This window comes from Triturus cristatus, chromosome 9 (genome assembly GCF_964204655.1).
Source record: "Triturus cristatus chromosome 9, aTriCri1.1, whole genome shotgun sequence".
Taxonomy (NCBI): domain Eukaryota; kingdom Metazoa; phylum Chordata; class Amphibia; order Caudata; family Salamandridae; genus Triturus; species Triturus cristatus.
This window is the reverse complement of record NC_140592.1, coordinates 1,271,383,689-1,271,400,812: the sequence shown is the minus strand read 5'-3', so window position 1 is coordinate 1,271,400,812 and position 17,124 is coordinate 1,271,383,689. Positions and strand designations below refer to the sequence as shown.

At 49.4% G+C, this 17,124-nt stretch overlaps 1 protein-coding gene across 1 annotated transcript in view; it reads left to right on the top strand.

Annotated features, from left to right (window-relative positions):
- The window catches only part of BAZ1A (bromodomain adjacent to zinc finger domain 1A), a 758,495-nt gene that overhangs the window by 341,322 nt on the left and 400,049 nt on the right, over positions 1–17,124 (top strand). The gene's annotated exons all lie outside the window — the stretch shown is intronic.

The following is a 17,124-nucleotide window of genomic DNA, read 5'->3' as shown; positions in this document are numbered from 1 at the left end:
TGGCGGATTAGGTTTATCACCCAATCTCACCAAATCATACGTTATGGAAACAGGGAAAAGACCAACAAAGAACTTTATCTTTACAATTGGGGCTTACAAATTAGAAAAAAGTAAAGGTTTTTAATTACTTAGGGATTATATTTGATAAGCAACTTAATTTTAAAACTCTGATCTCTGACAAATGCAGCCAACAAATCAGTTCGGTGGGTTCAATCATGAACTGTGCTACAAGACTAAGTCGCTGGTCACCAAATGAAATTTTGCATTTGTACAGCTCGGTATGTTACGCCAAGACTCTGTATGGGAGTGAGGTATGGGGCTTCAGAGACACGTCACTGATTCAAACTGAGGAAAATAAGTTCCTCAGAAGGGTCCTGCAAGTACCCCAAAGTACGCCTTCCCACATTGTCCATGAGGAGCTAGGCCTTGCCTATATTAGTGAAAGGTTAAGTTTCAAACCTATTACATGCTGGATAAAAATATGGACTAATCCTCAGGCAAGTCTAAGCAGACAAATACTTGAGGACTGTATTGCCCGGGACAAAGGTCATCGGATACCCTGGCTCAAATATGTAAGGGATACCCTGAAATGGTTGGGTTATGCTAACTATTTTGATGAGCCCTCTACACTCACTCCCCGAGACAAGGGTTCTATAAAGACTGAATTTTTACGGCGTTTAGCATGCGAAAGGGAGGACAGAGAACTGTTGAAAGTCTCAGTGAGAGCCCACCTGCTAACAAAATCATTGCTGGGAATGGACTTTTATCTGTCTAATATATACAAGAAACATGACCGATTCTTAATGACCAGATTTAGACTGAACCTTTTGCATCATATTTTATCAGTTCCTGCAGGGTTCACAGCAGACATCGACACAAAGGGACCTTGCGGCTGCGATCAGAGATCTCCGCAAGATACTCCCCATTTTGTCCCTTTTATGCGTACCCAAGGTCATTGTTTTTAAAAACTATTTTAAGACTTACTAAATTCAGTCAGGTTAAGGTGGCACTTTTGTTCCTGAAACTTTCCCCAGACCCATTTACGCTGTTCAGCACTGTGGATTTCTTAAGATCAGCTGTAAAACTAAGGAATACTAGAAGTGAGGAGTAGCCACCCTTGTTTTCATGGGGTACAGATGTGTATGTTGCTTCAATACAGCCTGGGTTTCTTGTTTTTATTAGCTAATGTTATGATGAATGTTTCTCATTTTTTAATTAGTCCCGGTAGCAGTTTTAATGCATACTTTCTGCCTCCTTTTTAATATTGCATCAACCAAGGATTTGTTTAATACTGTTCAATGACTGGTCCAATGACATTATGGAGTCTTATGTTATTTACATTGGGCCGGGCCATGATATATTACCCCGCTTCAACTTGTCTAATCCTTGCACTTAACCATAATATGCTGCTATATTCAGAGTCCCATTTCCCTAGTGGTCCAACCTAATTCACATGCCCATGATGGTTTAGTGACGCTGTTTTGCATAATTGCAGAAGCCGCAAAGTTTTTATTGTTTTTAACTGTGTATATGGTCTTAAACATGCAATGTTTTATTTGTTTCTTTGTGTCATGCTCTTTTATGGATATTTTTATATCCGAATAAAGATTAATTTGATTGATTTGATTGAGTGCTTTAATTCTTGTTTTGCTTTGCATATGCCATATGTAAAACATAATAAAGCTATGTCGGGTGATATTGGCTAACCATAATATTTTGATCATCCTGAATCTTTAGAACGTACCAGTATAAGAGATCTAAAAGTGGACTTTTTGTCACTACTTACAGAGTTCAGGCTCTCCTCAGATCTGTTGAAGCCCAGTGTTTTTAGGAACCAAACCATGCCAGTCACATATGACATCCAGCCCTATTTAAAGTTTATCTCTAACCATAGGCACTGGTTTATCCTTACACGTTTTAGAATGGACATTTTCCACTGTTTGGCGTGCCTTCCTTCTATGAACAACTGATCTGAGTCTAGCAAATTGTCCATGTGACATGTTGGCAGAGAGTACCATGCACACTGTCTTCTGCAAATTCTATACTTTTCAGAGGAAGCGCTTTATTGCACAGATGCAAAGGCCTTATAATTTCTTACCTTGCAAGCCTTCCTATTTGTTTTTACAAACTTTATTCAGTTTATATAGGTCCTTGATGTCTAGTTTTTTATGGGCTGTGATTTACTGCTAGAAAGTCTCTCAACTGTTCACAAATGCTCTTTTAAAATACATAATTGCACTTACTTTCTATGTGACGCGATCTATTCAAATTTTATTTGTTGCTTTTAGCCCGTTTTTAATGTAATGATTTTGTAGTATTGTATATTGCTGTTATGATTTTACTAGATGAAATCTAATTAAGCTTATTATGACACTTAAACAGTAACCATTTTATTGCGGGTCACCAGCATAGTAGAGGGTGTTGTGTGCGCAGATGATGTTAGCAGGGGTGTGGAACTTAATAAAATATCTACTTGTCCATGGGGCAAGTTGATTCCTTAATCTACTTTTCCTGTAACAAAATCCACTTCTCCCTTTTGTGCCATCTAATGCGGCGACACATTATGGCAGCAATCTCACTATATAGGAGCTCTGATCTAGCCTCACTGATTATGCCACGGCTCATATCATAGTAGGGTTTGAAAATCAGCAATTCTCTTATGTTGCAGCGTTTCTGCAGATCTACATACTGAGGCTGAAAATAGTGGTAAGCAATAGTTCCAGGGTTGGAATGCCATTTGAGTCTGTGCAAACCTACTAACTTGCGTGTTGATTTTCGCCAACTCCTTTCTAATCTTTTCCCATACTGAGGAAGGTTCAACATTTACTCTGGACAATGGCAGACCTAATACTACTTCAAGGGTTGGGTAAAATGTGGTTGGAGAGAAAGTGAACTTGCAAACACTCAGATTTTTGCATGAGCAAATCTGCACGTGTATATTTGCTCATGCTAAAATGCAGTTCACGAATATTTTCTAGTACAATTTATTGCCCTACTTCAGTAAATTCTTGTGTATTCATGATAGCCGTATATCTGTCCTTAACGCAATGACATATACCATGGTGCACTTTTGAGACTTTCCTTTATAATTGGGTCCCTAATTATGTCTGGCATTAACCATGACCTTTTGTGTTTATTAAAATTCTCTCACTTGGTCTGTTGTCTGGCTTCACTGAGTGACAGCCTTCTGCTCTTTCACAAGGAGCATATCGGCACACAAATAGTTTTGTTCAGTGCCAGGAACTACTCTGGTAATGTGTGCTTTTTGAGACCGAAAACAATGTTCGAGGCATATGAGCTGCAGATTACACACTTTTGCATAGATCGCTATCTGGTGTTGGGCCCGGATGTTTGCAGTTTGTTTTTCCTCTTGGAAAGTCTTTGGAAGTCACGAGGTCGGTGACTCCTCCTTTGGTTGGTATTGCGCATGGGCTTCGGCTCCATCCTCAGATTGTTTTTTTCCGCCATCGGGCTCGGATGTAATACTTCGCGCTCCGGTTCCGAACTTTTTCCAGTTCAACGATCGACGCAAAATCCTCGTTAATCGAGATTCTTCTGATAACAAATCATCTTAATCACCTTCTCTTCAACACTTCTTCGATTCCAGTCGACGGCGGCCTTCGGGCCTATCCCGGCTCCGGTCTCGGCTGATGGAAAGAACTCCCTTCAAGAAGTGCCCTCGATGTGGGTCTGAATTCCCCCACACCGATCTTCATGAGGTGTGCAACCTCTGCCTCTCCCCTGAACACGAGGCTCGAGACTGTCCCGCCTGCAAGTCTTTTAGATCGAAAAAGACTATTCGAGATCGAAGGGCCAGACGCAACATGGCGCACTCCTCGACCTCCGCTCCAGTCGACATCTTCGGGGACGACGTCGAAGCTCCGAGACAGCAGCACACCGAAGAAGACGACGACCTCGTCAGCGCTTCCGAAGCAGACGACTCAGATGTGGAGGACATCACCCCGGCGCAGAGGGTCGGGAGTACTATACCCCCTCCCACACCCTCGCCGACACCCAAAAAGGCTTCGGTCACGCCTTCGCCTCCGAGCCTAGGCAAGACCAAGGACACTGCTTTTAACACCCCACCTTCGGGCCCGGTAAAGTAGCCTAATAAGCCTTCCAGCAGCTCGGGCTCGAGCCAGCCTACCAGCGGTTCTGAGAAACACCTTTCGGCACCGAAGAAAAAAATCGGCCTCCACCTCCACCTCCACACCGAGCTCAGCACCAAAGCCCTCGGTGTCGAAACCCGGCCTCTCGGTGCCGGCCAAACATCATAAGGCCCTCGTGCTGAAGCCTCTCTCGGCACCGAACAAAAAATCGGAGGTTCCAAAAAAGCACGGCACAGACAAGCCTAGAAAGCAGTCTGCCCCGAAAACCTCGGCGCCGACTGAACAACCTGTGTCGCAAGAACTATTCACGCCGGATCCTTTGCAAAAGACACTTACCAAGGATCCAAAAAACTGGACATGTGACCCTGTCTTCAAAAAGAGACATTTGGACAAACCAGCTCCACCTCCACCTCCAAAGAGGAAGGACTGTGCTACCTCCCCTTTCAGAGTGCCTTCCCCACCCTCTCCACCTCCGCCACCTCCGCCCCCTCCACCACCTCCACCCCTGCCTCATCGCTCTCCGACCCCGTCTCCAGACCATGATCAAGGGGACCCTTACTCCGATCCAGCAGATGTGCCACAAGACCCCACCCCTACTGGATCCCCAGACCCATGGGATGATTATAACAATCCAGACGTCCCAGATGTCCCACAGGATGACCTTCATCCATCTAGGCCATCCCCACCAGAAGACTCGTTAGGTTTTCACCACCTACTACAGAGGGTGGCACATTATCACGGGGTAGAACTACATACTGACCCAGTAGAGGAAGATTTCCTCCTAGACACCTTCGATAATGCACATAGGTCTACTGCTATACTACCTATGCTAAAAGGGGTAATCAAACATGCGCCAGAGGTTTTCAAAGACCCAGTCAGGGCTGGGGTCCTAAACCCACGCATAGAGAGAAAATATAAAGCTGCCCCCACAGATCCTGCCTACATTAAAGGCCCTGCACCACTGGATTCCTTGGTGGTATCTACAGCTAGGAAATTCTCAGGCGTCAGGCGAAGCACCACCACCTGACAAAGAGTCCAAGCTCCTAGACGCGTCAGGGAAGCGCACTGCGTCACAAGCTGCCAATATATGGCGTATCCCCAACACTAAAGCGCAATTGGCCAGATACGACAGAGCGCATTATGATGAGCTAGAAACCATCATGCACCATCTCCCTGAAAAATACAAGAATAGGGCTAATGAGTTGATTCAAGAGGGAAAAACCATAACTAATACCTCTATACGCTGTGCCCTAGGCGCGGCAGACACAGCCTCCAGGGCCATAAACAATAGTGTCCTCCTCTGTCGCCACGCCTGGCTAAGAGTTTCAGGCTTTAAACCTGAGGTACAAGCCTCCATATTAAACCACCCATTTGATCAACAACATTTATTTGGTCCAAAGGTTGATGAGGCCCTTGAGAAGATGAAAAAAGACACTGATACGGCGAAATCTATGGGAGCCCTACAGGCACACACTCCTAGGCGCTCCTTTCGCCGCTCTTCCTTTCGGGGCACGGGCAGAGGCTACTCCTCAGATAGCGCATCCACGTCCTACAAATCCCCTCCTCAGTCCACCTTCGCAACGGGTTATCAAAGAGGCGGTTATAGAGGCAATAATAGTAAAGGCAGAGGCGAAACAAATACCGCCCACTCTGCCACACCGACTACCCAATGACTTTCCCCCGCTCTCTCCAGACCATCCCACTCCGGTCGGGGTCATACTACAAAATTTCCTTCACGTCTGGGAGACCATCACCTCAGACAGATGGGTGACCCAAATTATTCATTCAGGGTACTGCCTAGAATTAACATCTACCCCCCCAAACATTCCACCCAGGCAACGCCCAATGTCACAAGAGCATGCAACGTTACTAAAACAGGAGGTAATCTCCCTCCTGCAAAAACAAGCCATAGAGCAAGTCCCCATCAATCAGCAAAATTTAGGGGTCTACTCCCTGTACTTTCTGATACCAAAAAGAGACGAGACTCTACAACCTATTCTAGATCTCAGGCCTCTAAATACTTACATACATTCAGACCATTTTCACATGGTAATCCTTCAACAGGTTCTTCCACTCCTCTCCCAAAACGATTTTCTCACCACACGACTTGAAAGACGCATACTTTCACATCCCAGTACACCATGCTCACAGAAAGTACCTCAGATTTGTAGTGGACGGGCAACACTACCAATTCAAAGTGCTCCCGTTCGGGGTCACAACAGCACCAAGGGTGTTCACCAAGTGCCTAGCAGTAGTGGCGGCACACCTCAGAAGACAGCACATTCACGTCTTCCCGTATTTGAACGACTGGCTAATAAAAGCCTCGTCCTACAACCAATGTGTGCACCACACCGCAGCTACAATCCAACTACTTCACCAGCTAGGTTTCACGGTGAACCACCAAAAGTCCCACCTGGTACCATCACACACAAAGCAGTACCTCGGTGCCACCATAGACACCTCAAAAGCCATAGCCTGTCCCAATCCTGCCAGGATTGCAAGCATCCTGGCTCTGCGTCAAAAATTCATACTTCAACACTCTCTCCCAGCAAGCGTGTTTATGCAACTGATAGGGATGATGGCCTCTTGCATTTTCATAGTGCCTCACGCAAGACTCAAGATGCGTCCACTCCAGGAGTGCTTAGCACGCCAGTGGAACCAGGCCCAGGGGCAACTGACAGATCTGGTGTTGGTGGACGGTCGCACCCATCGCTCTCTGCAGTGGTGGAACACTGTGAGAAAGTGCCATCTTTCTTGCATGGTATGCCCCCACTTTTTGCTAAATTGCTGAATGAACTTCGATTGAGTGTACCCTGGGTTCCTGCCAATCAGGTGCCCAGGGCCTATGTTCCTTCCTTAAACCACACAAACTCCAAATTGGCAAACCCTAGCCACATGTCAGCCCCTAGTAAATGGTACCCTAGGTACCCAGGGCCTTGTGGCCAGGGAAGGCCTACTAAGGGCTGCAGCACTCATTGTGCCACCCTCAGAGGCCCTGTACCCTTACACACACCCTGCCCTTGCAGGCTGAGTGTCTGGGTGCAGGACAAAACAAAGAGTCGACATGGCACACATCACTGTGTACCATGCCCATCACCTACACTGCCAAGGCATATGTCAGCCACCCCTCTAGCTGGGTGCATTACGCCTATGGTGTAGGCACAGGAGCAGGAGCCCTGTGCCCCTACAGTACCTGGGTCCATTCCTGGGCACTGTAAGTGCAGTGCTGTCATTTAAGAGTACATGGTGCTGAGAGCTTGTCAAACACGAGCTCCACAGCACCATATTGGCACCACTGAAGCCTGGGAAGTTTGGTATCAAACTTCTCAGCACATTGAACCCACACTGATGCTAGTGTAGGATTTAATGTACTAAGCACCCCAGAGGGCATCTTAGAGATGCCCCCTTACAGCTAACTTACAATCCACGTCTGCTCTGAGGCTGCCCAGGCTGCCACACAGCAGACACGTTGCTGGACCCCTGGGTGGGAGAGCCCCTGCTCTCCCGGGCCTGCAACAATGCACATCCTGGGTGAGGTGAGAAATCTCCTCCCCCAGGATGAGCAAAGGGAAGCTTCAAAGGCAGGCCGCCATTTGGAGTTTCCCCAGGCCACTGCAACCCCCCACTCTGGCGGGAAGCTTGGCCGGAAACCCCATACAAGGACAGCCTGCCCACCCCACCCCTCAGGCGGGGGAGGCGAGGTGAAGCACATCTCCGGGCTCTCGCCATCTTGAAGATGGGAGGCCCTACCCTATCAGGATTAGGCTACTGCCCCCCTCCCACAGGAGAGAGGCAGGATAGGGGGTGTACCCACCCCAGGACAAGGACCCATTGGTCCCTGGCCTTCACCTACCTGTAACGCCCCTAAATCTAGTATTTAGGGGCACCCTGAACCTTCCTTCCTTAGATTCCAGATAGAAAACTACAAGAAGAGCAAGAAGAACAAGGACCTGCCCTGCAGCTGCTAAAGAGAAGAAGACATCAACTGCTTTGGCCCCAGCCCTACCGGCCTGTCGACTCTCAAACCTGCACCAGCGCGGCATCCCTCGTGGCCAGCAACCTCACCAACCCCGGAGGACCTGGCTACCCTTTAGCTCTAAGCCCCTGGGACTCCCACGAGTAGAGGCTCTACTCAAGAAACCTATTTGCTATCCCTGGCACCAGCCCGGGACCGCGGACCCAACACACTCTGCACCAGCCAAGCCTGGCCAGTGCCGGAGTGGACAAAGACCCAGAGGACGACCCCACGGCGACTGTGACCCAGAGTCCGGCACCCAAGGACCCTTCTCGACATCCCGGAAGAAGCCTGCAGCCTCAGAACCAAGTGCCACCCCAGCCGCGATCAACCAGAGGGTAAGATTCCCGACGTCAAAAGGCACCCCTGCACCCGGCGCCCTGCGGCCCCCTGTGCCCAATCCCGGGGTAGCCACCTAACCTACAACTACCCAACTTACCCCTCGAAGTGGTGGTGGCACCTGAAACATCCTCGTCCCCGAGCCTGCAGCCTTTTTCCAAACCGGAACATTCCCATTGATTTCCATTGAGCGCCCGAAGGCTCAAAAGCACCCTGCACCCAGCCGCCCGAGTGGCCCTGGCAGTGCCCTCTCTACACTAACCTACTTCCCCACTTGCCCTGAGTAAGTGACCAGGAGCCCAGCTCCCACAGCCGCGTGGCTTGCCAGACAGCAGCCACCAACCAAGGCCCCCCTATCCCTCATAGGATAACATTGGGCCTAACTCTCTGCACCGGGCCGTCCTGAAACCGCTGAGGGTGAACCAACTGTACCTACCTGACACTGGGGGACCCCTGAGTCCATGCCCGGAATTTCAACTCTGCCAGTCGAGTACTTAACCTTAAACCGCTAACTTCATTTTCCTCATAGGGTAACATTGACTGGCTTTTTCTTCAAAAATCTTCTAAGTGTGAACTTTTCAAAACTGCAAAAATTCACCAAAAAATCAGCCAAGTGACAAAAACGAATTTACTCACCTGCTCCTAGGTGAGCTCCCAGTGCTGGATCTTGGTGCCCAGCCCTGACCCTGAAAAGTGTTCACAACTATACTTACCTCTAACTCATTTTTCTCCCATAGGAAACCATTGTCTACTTTTCTGTGAAATTTCTTCTAAGTGTCTATTTTTGCAAATTTGAAATATTCTTTTAAAATCGTACCATTTCTGCAAACGAAATTACTTACCTGCTTTTGATAAGGACCCCAGTCCTGGGTCTAGGCACCCAGTCCTGGATTACTAAAGTAACGATAAAGTACTCTACCTGCAATGTGAATTTCTTGCCATAGAGATCCATTGAATGTTTTCTTTGAAATATTTTCGAAGTGCTAACTTTTGAAATAGCTAAATATTATTTAAAAATCATTACAGTTATTAAGTCGACTTTCATCACTTGATTCTGAATACTGACCCAAGGCTGGTTCTAGGAGCCAGACCTGGAATTCCAAAAGTAATCTGAAAAGTAACTTATTACAAATAACCTGAATTTACCATTGAGCTCAATGCATTGTTATGTTTAGGAAATAGGATTGTTTATTGCAACCAACTGTGACTGTTTATACAAATTTATTGCTTAAGACAAAAGTATTTATATTCAACCTCTCATTCTGAGAAAGTATATTTTTACCCCCTTTGTGGTTCTAAAAATAAAACAAGCATATATTTTATATATATAAACCATTGGCCTAGAGTTCAGTTATTGAGTGTGTGAAACCATTTGCTGACTGAGTGTGTACAATAAATGCTTTACACTGTTCTCTGGTACTGCCTTACTGCTCGACCAAGCTACCACTTTTGAGAGTAAGGTCATACCTAACTTTGACCTCTATCAGCCTCTGGGGGACTGTGGACTCTGTACACCCTGTACCTATTAGGGAACAGTATATACAGAGCCACTTTCTCACAAACACCACAAACCTTTCCAAAGGGCGACCATTCCTGGACCCGGTTCCACAAATAATCCTAACAACGGAGCATCGCTCTCCGGCTGGGGAGCTCATCTCTTACATCTCACAGTGCAGGGCACATGGACGCCCCAACAAAAGTTACTCCACATCAACCATCTGGAGTTACTGGCAATCTTTCTAGCCCTAAAATCCTTTCAGACGCAGATTTCAGGCAAGGCAGTCTTCATTCGCACAGACAACATGACTGCCATGTACTACATTCAAAAACAGGGGGGCACACTCTCCACTGCTCTCTCAACTAGCACAGAGCATATGGAGATGGGCAATTACGCAAAAAATCTTTCTCCTGGCCCAACACGTCCCAGGAGTCCAAAACACCATGGCAGATCTGCTCAGCAGACAAACGCAACAGATCCACGAATGGGAACTTCACCCACAGGTTCTTCACCCGTTCTTTCAGAAGTGGGGGCATCCTCAGATAGACCTCTTCGCCACCCACGAAAACAAAAAATGCCCAAGCTTCGCCGCCAGATACCCACACCCATTGTCCAAAGGCAATGCGATATGGATGAACTGGTCATGCAAATTTATGTACGCTTTTCCACCTCTCCCACAAATTACATTAGTGGTGCGAAAGCTACAACAGCACTCCCTCACGCTCATCCTGGTAGCTCCAACATGGGCCAGACAACCGTGGTACACCACACTGCTGGAACTCTCGGTAGTGCCACACCAAAAGCTACACCTCTCACCATGCCTCCTAACCCAGACCCATGGAGAGATCAGGCACCCGGACCCAGCTCAGCTCAACCTTGCGATCTGGCTCCTGAGGTCCTAGAATTCAGATACCTTAACCTTCCCCCTGATTGCATGAACATTAGAGAAGCTAGACGCCCTACTACTAGGGCATGCTAGGCTGCAAAGTGGAAAAGGTTTGTTGTTTACTGCCATAACACAATCAACCCTCTAGATGTATCCATACAGCACATTATATGTTACTTGCTCCATCTACAAAGGTGTAACCTAGCATATACATCCATTCGGTTACACCTCTCAGCAATTGCGGCTTACCTACAGAACAGACAGCACCTATCACTTTTCAGGGTGCCTGCCATCAAAGCAAAAACCAAAAGAAATGATGGACGGAGTGTTGAACATTGCAAGCACTGACCCCCAGTCAACTGATCTGGGTTTAATCCATCACCGTTCTTTAGCCCACTCTGCCACCCCAGTTCAGACATGGCCATATGCAAATCAGTCTGACCCTGTGCCTCATGGGAACAGTCCAGCCCGAACTACCAAGCCATGTCTTCCCTGGACCGGAAACAAGCTTCCTAGGACCGGTTTCTGGCATTTCAGCCGTCTTCAGCCAGGCTTGCTTGAATCCAGTGGCAAAGTGAGCAAGGGACTCACGTCTGAGCATACCCTGCCAACCTATGGCGAACACAGCAAAAACCAAAAGAAATGATGGACGGAGTGTTGAACATTGCAAGCACTCACCCCCAGTCAACTGATCTGGGTTTAATCCATCACCGTTCTTTAGCCCACTCTGCCACCCCAGTTCAGACATGGCCATATGCAAATCAGTCTGACCCTGTGCCTCATGGGAACAGTCCAGCCCAAACTACCAAGCCATGTCTTCCCTGGACCGGAAACAAGCTTCCTAGGACCGGTTTCTGGCATTTCAGCCGTCTTCAGCCAGGCTTGCTTGAATCCAGTGGCAAAGTGAGCAAGGGACTCACGTCTGAGCATACCCTGCCAACTTATGGCGAACAAAGCAAAAACCAAAAGAAATGATGGACGGAGTGTTGAACATTGCAAGCACTCGCCCCCAGTCAACTGATCTGGGTTTAATCCATCACCGTTCTTTAGCCCACTCTGCCACCCCAGTTCAGACATGGCCATATGCAAATCAGTCTGACCCTGTGCCTCATGGGAACAGTCCAGCCCGAACTACCAAGCCATGTCTTCCCTGGACCGGAAACAAGCTTCCTAGGACCGGTTTCTGGCATTTCAGCCGTCTTCAGCCAGGCTTGCTTGAATCCAGTGGCAAAGTGAGCAAGGGACTCACGTCTGAGCATACCCTGCCAACTTATGGCGAACAAAGCAAAAACCAAAAGAAATGATGGACGGAGTGTTGAACATTGCAAGCACTCACCCCCAGTCAACTGATCTGGGTTTAATCCATCACCGTTCTTTGGCCCACTCTGCCACCCCAGTTCAGACATGGCCATATGCAAATCAGTCTGACCCTGTGCCTCATGGGAACAGTCCAGCCCGAACTACCAAGCCATGTCTTCCCTGACTGGGTGTGAGTGTTTGATTGGTTCTGATGCTCCGTCCATCACCACCCCCTTTTGTACTGCTTTGTTCGCCATAAGTTGGCAGGGTATGCTCAGACGTGAGTCCCTTGCTCACTTTCCCACTGGATTCAAGCAAGCCTGGCTGAAGACGGCTGAAATGCCAGAAACCGGTCCTAGGAAGCTTGTTTCTGGTCCAGGGAAGGCATGGCTTGGCAGTTCGGGCTGGACTGTTCCCATGAGGCACAGGGTCAGACTGATTTGCATATGGCCATGTCTGAACTGGGGTGGCAGAGTGGGCTAAAAAATGGTGATGGATCAAACCCAGATCTGTTGACTGGGTGTGAGTGTTTGATTGGTTCTGATGCTCCGTCCATCACCACCCCCTTTTGTACTGCTTTGTTCGCCATAAGTTGGCAGGGTATGCTCAGACGTGAGTCCCTTGCTCACTTTCCCACTGGATTCAAGCAAGCCTGGCTGAAGACGGCTGAAATGCCAGGAACCGGTCCTAGGAAGCTTGTTTCTGGTCCAGGGAAGGCATGGCTTGGCAGTTCGGGCTGGACTGTTCCCATGAGGCACAGGGTCAGACTGATTTGCATATGGCCATGTCTGAACTGGGGTGGCAGAGTGGGCTAAAAAATGGTGATGGATCAAACCCAGATCTGTTGACTGGGTGTGAGTGTTTGATTGGTTCTGATGCTCCGTCCATCACCACCCCCTTTTGTACTGCCTGCCATCAAAGCCTTCATGGAAGGCCTCAAAAGAGTAATTCCACCCAGAATACCACCCTCACCTGTCTGGAACTTAAATATAGTTTTGCAGCGTGAATCTTTCTGGATTCACTATGCTGTGCATTATTCCGCGATCTTGTGGTTGGGTCCGGATTCGTAGTCTTTTCTTTCTTTTTTTTTTTTTTTTTTTGTAGCCCAGGTGGGCGGCGACGACCCACCATTTGGTGCACCTCCCGTGACGTCGTCGTGCTTCCTGCGGAAGTCCCACCTTTGGGGTGCCATCTTCAGATTCTTTTTTCCGCCGTTGGGTCTGGATCGTCATCGGGAAGCTCCAGAATTACTCGAAGGAAGAAGAAAGAAAAGCGAGTTTCGTCGATAAATACTAGAGGATATCACAGGAAAGGAAGAGATTTCATCAGGAGCGCGAAGAAAGGAGGTTCAGCACCCTTTTTCTTCGACGACCTTGGAGAATGCGCACTCGGAGGCCCTGAGCGCAATGGACAAGACGCCATTCAAGTTCTGCCCAAACTGCCACCACAAGTTCGCGCAGAAGGACCAGCATCCGGTCTGCAACCTCTGCCTACCGGTTGAACACCAGAGTAAGGACTGCAACGCCTGCTCAGCCTTTGCGCCGAAGACGCTCAGGGTGAGAGATCGGCAGAGAAGAGCCAACGCCAGCATGGATGGCAAGGGTAAGGCCCCGTCGCTCTACGATCTGGGCCTCTCCACGGACGACGAGGACAACGTCGCCGAGACAGCTGAAAACTTCACGGTCGTAGAGACCGACAAGAAAAAAGAAGACGAGGTAAGAGAATCGTCGAGCGCAAAACAGAAAGTACCTCAAACACGAGGGTGACTCGAGAAAATCAGAGTCTGTCCACGAAGGGAGCCCCGCCGCCGAAAACTTCGACGACCAAAGGGGGAACCATGGACAAGAGGCCGAGCGGATCCTTAGAAAAGGACTCCCTGGTGCCGAAAGACGCCGAAAAGCAAGGGTCGTCGAAGACAACCCAGGAAACGGGCCGATCGACGCTGAAAGAACGGTCGACGTCGACGCAAGTTTCATCGAAAAGACCCGCGGTCGACGCCGAAAGCATCTCCAAGATGGAGAAAAAGAAGAGGCGGCTCGAGGCCGAAATGTTGAACATCCTTCAAAGGAAGGAGTTCGACGCCAAGATGAAGGAATTCAAGATTCCAACGGTTTCATCGGCGGACGTCGGCGAGGTCGAGGACGAATTCGACACCGAGGGCCTAACAAGGGATCTCGAAGAGGAAGACGAGACCTATTATGATGGAGAAGCCGAGGAAGAAGACCAACAGTCGTTCTACGACTCGGCGCCATCTACCAGCCACGACATCGGATGGCAGGATCTCGACACCGAAAACCCGGAGTAGCCCGTGGACACGTACCCTTCAAGGCCTTCGCCACCCGACGACATCGGGGTGTACAATATGGTGGTCAGGAGCGCAGCGACAGCCTTCGGCGTCAAACTCGACGAGGAGAAGCCGAATGCCGGTTTTCTCCTCGAGACCCTGCTCCCCATCCAGACAAGGAGCCAGTTCCTCCCCATGCTACAAAGTGTGATGAATCAGGGGAGAGAAGCCTTCAAGGAACCAGCGACCTGCCGGTCGATCACGCCCAGGACAGAGAAGAAATATAAGCACTCTTCCCTGGACCCCCCTTACATCAAGGGTAGCGTGACCGCCGACTCCATCATAGCTTCCACGGTCAGGAGAAGGGCCAACGTACCAGCAACTTCGGGCCCACCACCTGATAAGGAGAGCAGGAGGATAGACCTCACAGGAAGAAAGGTCGAGAGGAACGCCGCAATGCACTGGCGCATGGCGAATTCCAATGCACTCCTCAATAGACACCAGTACCAGCACTGGGACGAGATGGGGGAGCTAGTAAAGCACCTCCCCGAAGAACACCGCCAGAGAGCCTCACACCTGATAGACGAAGGCAAGAACATCGCCAACTCCTGTATAAAGACGGCGTTGGACGGGGCAGAGACTTCAGCAAGACTCATGGCCATACGGGTCACCGAGAGAAGGCATGCATGGCTAAGAATCTCGGGATTCAAACCGGAGGTGCAGAACAACATCCTTGGCACCCCCTTCAACAGAGAGACACTGTTCGGAGCAACAGTGGACGAGAAGCTCACCCAGCTGAAAAAAGAAAACGAAACGGCGAGGTCCATGGGGGCCCTACAGCTGAGGGGAATGAGGCAAGGCGATCCCTCGAGGAGACCCTACGGTAGGAAGCCAGCAGGGGCCGTCGCACCAGACGTTCCAGCAGGGTCAGCAGGGTGAAAGTCACGGACAAGGTCAACAGAAGCAAAACTGGCAGTACCAACCTCGGGGCCAGTCCTTTCGCGGGAGAGGGAACGGACGTGGCCAAAGGAGGAGAGGGGGGGGAACAGCCCTCATCAAAGTGACTCAGCACGCAAGAGGACGCCTACCCTCGTCATGCCCCCAAGGGTGAGGCGCAAAAAATTAACATCAGGGGGAAGAGAATATTCAAAAGCCTACGAGCATACAACGCGGCGTATAACCACAGACAAGTGGATACGGAACATCATGCAGTACGGATACTGCGTAGATTTGGAGAAAAGACCTCCAAACAGGAAACCAAAGGGAAGACAGAGATCGTCCCAAGAACTGGCACTACTCGGAGAAGAAACACGGAAACTTCTAGAAAAGAGAGCCATAGAGGCAGTGCCGTTGAGAGAACGCAATAAAGGGGTCTACTCAAACTACTTTGTGGTCCCGAAAGTAGACGGAAACCTCAGACCCATCCTGGACCTGCGTTACCTAAACAAGTTCATCAGAACGCAGAAGTTCAAAATGACTTCGCTGCAGGAGGTACTGCCCCAAATAAGAGACGGGGACTTCATGGTCACCGTGGACCTCAAGGATGCCTACCTGCACATCCCAATAAACAGAAGACACAAGGGCCTTCTAAGGTTCAACATCTAGCAGGAACACTACCAGTTCACAACCCTGGCCTTCGGATTAAAATCGGCACCAAGGGTCTTTACAAAATGCCTGTCGGCGGTCGCGGCCCACCTACGAAGACAGGGAATCCATGTCTACCCCTACTTAGACGACTGGCTGGTCAAGGCAAACTCACGCGAGAAGTGCGAGAGGCACGCAAAACGCGTAACAGACACTCACGAATCTGGGGTTCTCGATCCACTGGGGGAAGTCATCGCTGGAACCGGAGCAGGTGAAGATTTTCCTGGGGGCGAAAATCAACTCCCTCAACAGTACAGTAGTGCCCAGCGACAGGAGGACAGATGCACTACTGAAGGAGACGCGGCTCTACCAGAAGGGGCGAGCTCTGACAGTGAGGGCAGTGAGCAAGATGATGGGGATGATGGCGTCGTGTATCCAGCTGGTGCCGAATGTACGCCTGCACATGAGACCATTCCAGGAATGGCTACAACAGCAATGGTCACAAGCAAACGGCAGTTGGGAGGATCTAGTGGTTGTTACGCACTCAGTGCAGGAGGAGATAACTTGGTGGAACAGAGACAACATGACAGCAGGGAGAAGCCTGACACCACCAATCCCAACAATGACCATTACCACGGACGCATCGCAAAAGGGATGGGGAGCGCACATGGACAACCTCAGAGTGAGGGGTCTGTGGGCTCCAGCAGATGCGGTTCGCCATATCAACTACCTCGAGTTGAAAACAATCCTGCTAGCCCTGAAGGCATTCCAGAGGCACCTGTACAACCAGAGGGTGTTGGTTCAATCAGAAAACACCACGGCAATGTTCTACATCAACAAACAAGGGGGGACAGTCGTTCCCTCTCTCCTCTCTAGCTCAGGAGATTTGGAGATGGGCCATACCTCTCAGGATAGATCTACTGGCAATTCACCTACCGGGGAAGGACAATGTGGAGGCAGACTGGCTAAGCAGGCAGACCTCGGCATCGCACAAGTGGGAGCTCAATGGCCAGGAAACGGAGAAACTCTTCCGGAGATGGGGAACTCCCACAATAGACCTATTTGCAACACGCCAAAATGCAAAATGCCAAAGCGTCGCGTCCAGGCAAC